At 33.5% G+C, this 7,244-nt stretch overlaps 1 protein-coding gene and 1 pseudogene across 1 annotated transcript in view; one reads left to right on the forward strand and one right to left on the reverse strand.

Moving 5' to 3' along the window:
• ZNF804B (zinc finger protein 804B) overlaps window positions 1-7,244 on the reverse strand; it is a 499,834-nt gene that overhangs the window by 397,405 nt on the left and 95,185 nt on the right. The window lies entirely within an intron of this gene.
• On the forward strand, window positions 3,872-3,989 carry LOC111743311 (annotated as a pseudogene).

The raw sequence follows: 7,244 nt of genomic DNA on the forward strand, positions 1-7,244 counted from the left end.
TTAAAGGATATTTTTAGCAGGTGAAGAACTCTAAGTTATGGTTTTATTATTTCAAAGTATTTTAAAGATGTTGCTCCACTGTCTTTTTAGTTTGCATGGTTTCCAAAGAAATCTACTATCATCATTACCTTTGCTCCTCTGTTACATAGAATATCTTTTTACTTTGGATAATTTTAAGATTTTGTTTCTTATCACTGGTTTTAAGCAATTTGATTATGATGTGCTTTGGTATAGTTCTCTTCATGGTTCTGTTGCTATTGAGGTTCTTGCACATGTGGATTTATGTTTTCATCAAATTTAGAATATATTCGAGTATTATTTAAAATATTTTTATGCCCTGCTCCCTCCTCAGACAGTTCAGTCATATGTATATTAGGATACTTGAAGAAGTCTCACAACACATTAGTGCTCTACTTACATTTTTTAGTCTTTTTTGTATTTCCTATTAGATATTTTCTATTTCTACATTCAAGTTCATTAATATTTTCTATAATTTCTAATCTGCTATTAATGACAACCAATATATATATATTTTCTTATTTTTCTTTATTGCATGCCTTGTAATTTTTGTTTGGATAACATTTATTGTGAACTTTAACTTACTGGATACTGAATATTTTTCAATCATCAATATTCTTTTTTGTTTTTTCTTTATTTTTTATGGTGACATTAGTTAACAAAATCCAATAAGTTTCAGCTGTACACTTCAACAGTAGGGCATATATATGTTTACACTGTGTTCATCTCCCATTATCAGATTTCTGTCACCACATATTTGACCCTTTTACCCCATCTACCTCCTCCCTCCTCCCTCCCCTGCCCCTCTGGTAACCACTTGTCTATTGTCCATGACCATGAGTCTCTGTTTGTTTGTCCTGTTCATTTGTTGCTTTTATCCTTGTTCTGTGGCATGAGTGAGTTCCTCAGATATAGTTACACTTTTTTGAATCTTGCTTTTAAATTTCTTAGGCATTTTGTCTTGGGCAAATTTTTCACTGATACAAGAATTCTGAGTCCTCTTCTCTGTGAATTACAAGTTTTTTCTCTGGCTGGTGAGAAGAGACACTACTTTAAAAAATTCTTTCTAATCATTTTGGGTGATTCTTTCCAAAGTCTCAGGTAGTTTCCACACATATATGAAGTGATAAGAACTCTGTTGAAGAATCACAAGGGATACAATGCAGATCTCCAGAGTTTTCTGTGTATCTTCTCCTCTCTAGTATTTAATCCTACAAACTTTAGTAACCTTGGCCCCAGGCTCTATCTCCTTAATTCAGGTAACTGCAAGCTCTACTTGGGTTCCTGTGCTGTGCCTAGAAAATTTCTCCGGGCAGTAAACTGAGGCGCTGATATGGTACATGGCTCATCTTCACCTCCCCGCAAATTCATAGGAATTTTCTGTCTTCATTGTCTCATGTAAAATGTCTTGAGAGTCATTGATTTAAATATTTTGACTGTTTTTTAATTGGTTTCAGACAGGTAAATCCAGTTTATTGTCTGAAGTGAAAGTCTTTTCTTTTTTTATCTGAAGTGGAAGCATTTTCTTTTTTTTATCATTTAATCTGTCTTGAACTTGGGAGAATTTTCTGCATTGACTTACACTCAAGTTTTTAGCTGGTGCATTTTTATTACATTTATAATGGAAGGCAGGGGGATGTCACAGTCTTTTCACTAGGCAAGAATATAAAGATGACAACTCTACAAGTTTAAAATTACCTTAACTACAATTATTCAATTATTATTTTAAAATAGTTACTATAATTGAAATGGCTTTAAATAAACACTAAAGACAAGCTTACATTTTTAAGAAATAATTTTTATTATAGAACTTTTCCTTGTTCTCACATTAGTTAATCAGTTTACTCACATCTCGTTACCTATTTAATATTGATGATAGAAATACAAAATGTTAGATTGAGTCTACCCTTCCTATTTTCTTTAATCTTTCGTTATTTAAAAAAATAAAACATATCAACTGTTTCCTTTCGAATAGACAATAACCTTCCTTCTCATAATTTTGATTTGAATTTTATTATTCTGTTCAATTTGAATCATGGTAAATGAAGTGAAATATAGAAAAACAAAATCGGAGAGCATATAGATGCAAAAGCAAAATAAATCACTGAAGTGTTAGGAAATGTGCCTGATGAGCAAAGGCTAAAAGATGGAGTGTACATACCCAAGAAAATTGAAAGGAAACTTAATAACACGTTTCATGTACATGAAGGAATATTTTATGGGTTACAGTGAGCAGCTATTTTGTTTGTAAATTGAAGACACAACTTCAACAGTCTCCTAGTTGATCACCCTGTCATGGGCCTCATTTTCTTCATGCTATGACCTATCTAGTATAGGGCTGAAAAAACAGTATTACTCAAAGGCCATTTTCATTCATCTCTCTCCTATTCTTGAACTTCCAAGGACTCTATCTAACTCACTACATCAAATCTAAACTTGCAACAACTAGTATCCAATGTCCTCCATCAAATAATGTTATATTTTTCTATGTCATGGCTCAATACTTTCCATTCTAACCCCTCCATTTAAGTCAGACTTTTCTATGGCATAATTCTTGATCTCTCTTGTCTCCAATACTTCTTCCCATCTACATGCCTTTCCAAATCCTTTCTGCAAATCATGCCAATAATCTCTAAAATTAGACACAAACTTGTTTTAAAAAAAAAACTTTTTTTTTTTAACCTTCTTTTAACCTTAATTTTGTTTCCCTTCTTTTCGGTTTTCGTTTTTTTTTTCATATTTTATACCTGTAAATAGAATTTTTCAAGGCAACTCATTGTAGAGGTTGTTCTTTGCACAACACCTGAGGACACTGTGCACTTTAACCTATGTGAATGCACTCCCTAGGTTTGTGCCATGCACACCTGAGCAATTGTATGTTTGGGCCTGCATCTTGCCTTTTATTTCTTCATCACTGACACTACTCACACTATTTATTTACTGCTGATGCTGACATTCAAGCTACCACCCCCTTCCCCATAATATGGATACTATCTACCTTATCTCTTCTAATTTCTCCCTATCACCTCAGATTTCATGCTTAGCCAGTCAAGGCTTACTCAAGCTTGGCTTTATTAACATTTTTGGATAGGTAATTTTTTGTTGTGGGGAAAGTTCTGTCTGTATTGTAGGATATTTAGTAGTACCGCTAGCTTCTCCCCACTAGATATTATAGCATCTCTCATCTTATAGGAGCCAAAAATGTCTCTGGCCATTGCCAAATATTCTTGTGGGGCAATGTCACTCCTGACTGAGAACCACAGCTCTAGCCATACCAAATTAGTAATAATTCTCCAAACACTATGTGTGATTTATTTGTCTGTGCCTCTATCAGCATGTTTTCTTTTCTCCTTTATATTCTTCCTGCATGTGAAAAAATGAAGAAATTATACTCATATTTAGAAAAGAAACCAACAAAGAAACAAAGCAACTAACAAAAAATTATCACAGCTACATAATACCAACCATGATAGTTTAGGTGTCACTACCTTGAGGAAGCTTAACTAGATCCCTAGGCAGAATTCATCTTCTCTTCTTATTGCTATTATACATGTGTATTTTCCTTTTGCTGCAATTATAACTTTCCTTATAATTTTTTTTTATTCAAACCCATCCTACCTAGTGGAATGCAAAGGCTATGAAAATAATGTAAATCTAAAGAGTCCCTGCAGTCCCATGCCAGACATGTGTGGACTAGTTAGTTATTGAAGAAAACATTTGATATTTTTCTGCTGATTTTCCTGATCAAACCTGTACACACATTATTCCAAGCTTATTTAAAGCCTTTACTATTTATTTTATCATTTTAATAGCACTAGCGGTTTAAAAATTAAGCTTTAAAAATAAGTATCTAGTCTACAGCCATGCCATCCTGAACATGCCTGATCTCATCTGATCTCGGAAGCTAAGCAGGGTCAGGCCTGGTTAGTACTTGGATGGGAGTCACCTAGGAAGACCAGGTGCTGTAGGCATTAAAAAAAATAAATTAAATAAGTATCTAAAAGAGAAATTGTTTAAAAATTAAGCTTCAAATGTTAAATGTTTTTTAAAGGGAAAATTTTATTGAAGGAAGGAATCTTTTTATTTCGTAATGCAGCATTGGAAACAACTTTTGTTCAAACATATATTTTTGACAGAATACTATCATAATGAGAAAAATATACTCACAAGAATGAAGCTCATATTAAAATGAATAGAATTTTGTTGAAGAGTTTTCTGTGCCTTTCTTTTCACGTCACACTGTGTCTGTGTGTGTGTGTGTGTACACACTATTTTATTAGTTTTCTAAAATATAGGTAATTTTACTAAATTTAATAAACTCTACTTTAGGCTAAAATTATTTTTAGGTATTCCAAATTATCAAATTTAAAATATTACTTTTGTTATAACCTTTGCCAAAAATTGAAGAATTGTTTCTAGTTTCTTTGCTGTTATTTTCTATTTTCTTCTAAGTTTCAGGGGCAATATTTGTTAGCTGCAGGTCCTTTAATAACTGTATGTATGTGTGCATGTCCACATACATTTATAAAGCATATATAAATACACAAATGTATACAAACGTACATACAGTAGTCTCACATAGAGAAATATACTGTGTTTCCTTTTTCATCATCCCAGTGAACAGAATGTGAAACTAAGGAGGAAATGAATCTCTATCCTTCCAGCTCCAACTTGTGCCTCTGAAAAGAAGTGTTGTGAGTAGCTGAGCTCCAATCTCAGGTCACCTGCTAGCAGTTTATATCTAACAGTGCCAAGCCTAAAGGCATCCAAATTGAATGTGTAGATAAATATCTACTTACATATTCTGACTAGCACATCCCTGAAGACACTGAGATAACGTTTGTTTGTTGGATTCTTTTCTCCCTCACTCTTGGTTCCTTTCCTTCACAGGGACTGCATAAACTTTCAGAAAGCTGGAGACTTTCTGATCTCTCCTTGGGATTCTTCTTTTATGCTTATTCTTTTTTGGCAGACAGTTATTTCTGCTCCGCTGAATATGCATATCTAATACTTACTGTTGACTCTGTAGGTGGTTTTACGAATAAAAAATGCATTAGACTCATACTCCAAAGGATGTTAATTTGGGAATTTAGAACAATACGTGACTTAACTATTTATGACATTAAGTTAATGTCATAAATAGTTAAATTAAAATGTTCAATTTAATTTACAATGTTTTGCCAGTGTCAGCATATTTTTGATCACTGGTGCCTTTTTGCATTGGAAGTTGGTGATATTCCAAAGCCAGAGACTTAAATCAGATCTCAGAGCACTATATCAATTACTCTTCTTTTTCCCCTCTTTACTCTTCTTTATCTCTTTTCCAATATCATAGAGGCTTACATTTTTTTCATTCATGCCTTAAATATGTATTGCTTACAAGATTCTAGGAACTGATTAACAGAGATGAGAAAGCTGACCCTGAGGACCTTTTGGTTTAGAGAGAAAACAATTACACCAACAGATCAACTGCAAACAAAGTTTGGTATTAAAAAGAGAGAAGAGAGGCTCAGGGAAGACTTGGAGAGAGGAAGACTTATACACAGCTTTTAAAGGATAATTAAGAGTTTTCATGGCAGAAAGAACAATCTCAAGAGAGGGGGAAAAAAAAAAAAAGCCTGAGCAGAAGTCAATGACTTGAAACAACTAGTGTCATTTGAGAAATGATAAAAAACATTTTATGGACCATGCCTGTGGGTTACACTAACAAACATTAAGTGGCTGCCTATTGCCTTTCATCTCCAGAGAACTACAGTGACCAAGATTGCCAGCTTCTTCCTTGGGGGCAATATCTTCTGATTCTCAGGTCCCCGCACTATATAATAAGATCCATGGGGAAAGATGTGGCATTTTTTTTTGTGCAGCGTCTGTTACTATTTGTGTATGTGTGTGCTTTTACACATTTTCTTTCTACTAGTCTACCTTTTAAAGAAAATTTTATATAGAATCAGAAGTCCAAAATAAAATAGATGAAGATTGAGGTGATCTGAACTGAGGAAAGACTGATTGCTAGATGATTTTCAACTGAACCATCACTTGTCTCACTAAAGCATCAAGATCTTCCCTTGTAAGTTTTCCAAAATTAAATCCTGCTCCTCCTGCTTGGTGGGATTAGAGAAAATGTAGGAAACTAGGCTCTTTCAAAAATTAAACCTAAAGAAAATGAATTTCTATGATGGCTTTGCTTCATTGAGCGGACTTCCAGCTTGCAAACCACAAACATGAACAGTTTCATAGCTTTTAGAAATCTGTTCAAATTAGAATATGGACAAAAACTATCAAGTTTTAACTCCCTATGTCTCCTATTATAAATCTCAAAAATATGAGTCAAGCTAGGGAAAATATAAAATAGAATGAATGCTGTGTGACTTGGAGCGATGATTAGCATGAAAACTCAAAATTAAAAATGTATAGCCTCCAGTTGCATTTTCCACAGCAAGATACAGATGGAGAAAAGAAAAAGCACAGTCTACCATGGAGGATCCACACTGTCTCCACTTGAATCCACAGATCACTCTCAGCAAAATAAACACAGGGACAATCAGACTTTGTGTGCATCCAGATGGAATGTAATGTGTCCACAACATCACTTATGAGGGGTTCTTCCTAAGAATCTTTAACCTGATTTTAATCAAGCTGCTAAATCTAACTTCTTATTTATCGGTAAGTACTAAAAGGAGTAGAGAAACAAGTTAGATGACACTACAAGGCAGAGGAAGCAACTAGACAAATAGGTGGGAGTATAGGGGGAGGGAGGGGTGCTGGGACTGAAAAGATCAAAGAAACATGTCAACTAAAAATAATGCCTTACCTTAACTGGATCTTTAGTTTAAATAAACTTTTAAAAACCTTTTTTGTTTATTTGTTGAATTTTGGAACTGCATTGCCCTTTAAAGGTTTTTAAGGAGTTTTTTTATTTTGTTAGGTGCAATAACGATACTGTCTGGTATAGCAATAGTAGAAAATGTATTATTTTAGAGTTGAAACAAAAGTATTTAGGTTTGAAATATAGCTGCAATGTACTTTAAAATTATTCAGCAAAAAAATTAAAAAGCAAATGTGCAAAATGTTAATATTTGTTCACTCGAAGTAATAGGTGTATGGGGGTCTTTTATGATGTCCATTTTTCCATATTTGATAGTTTTCATTAAAAAATATTTTTTAATTGATGTAATTATAAGTGTGATATTAACCTGGACTGTTAAACAGTTTCTTTGCTTTCTTTT

This window comes from Pteropus vampyrus, unplaced genomic scaffold (assembly GCF_000151845.1).
Source record: "Pteropus vampyrus isolate Shadow unplaced genomic scaffold, Pvam_2.0 Scaffold4, whole genome shotgun sequence".
NCBI classification, from domain to species: domain Eukaryota; kingdom Metazoa; phylum Chordata; class Mammalia; order Chiroptera; family Pteropodidae; genus Pteropus; species Pteropus vampyrus.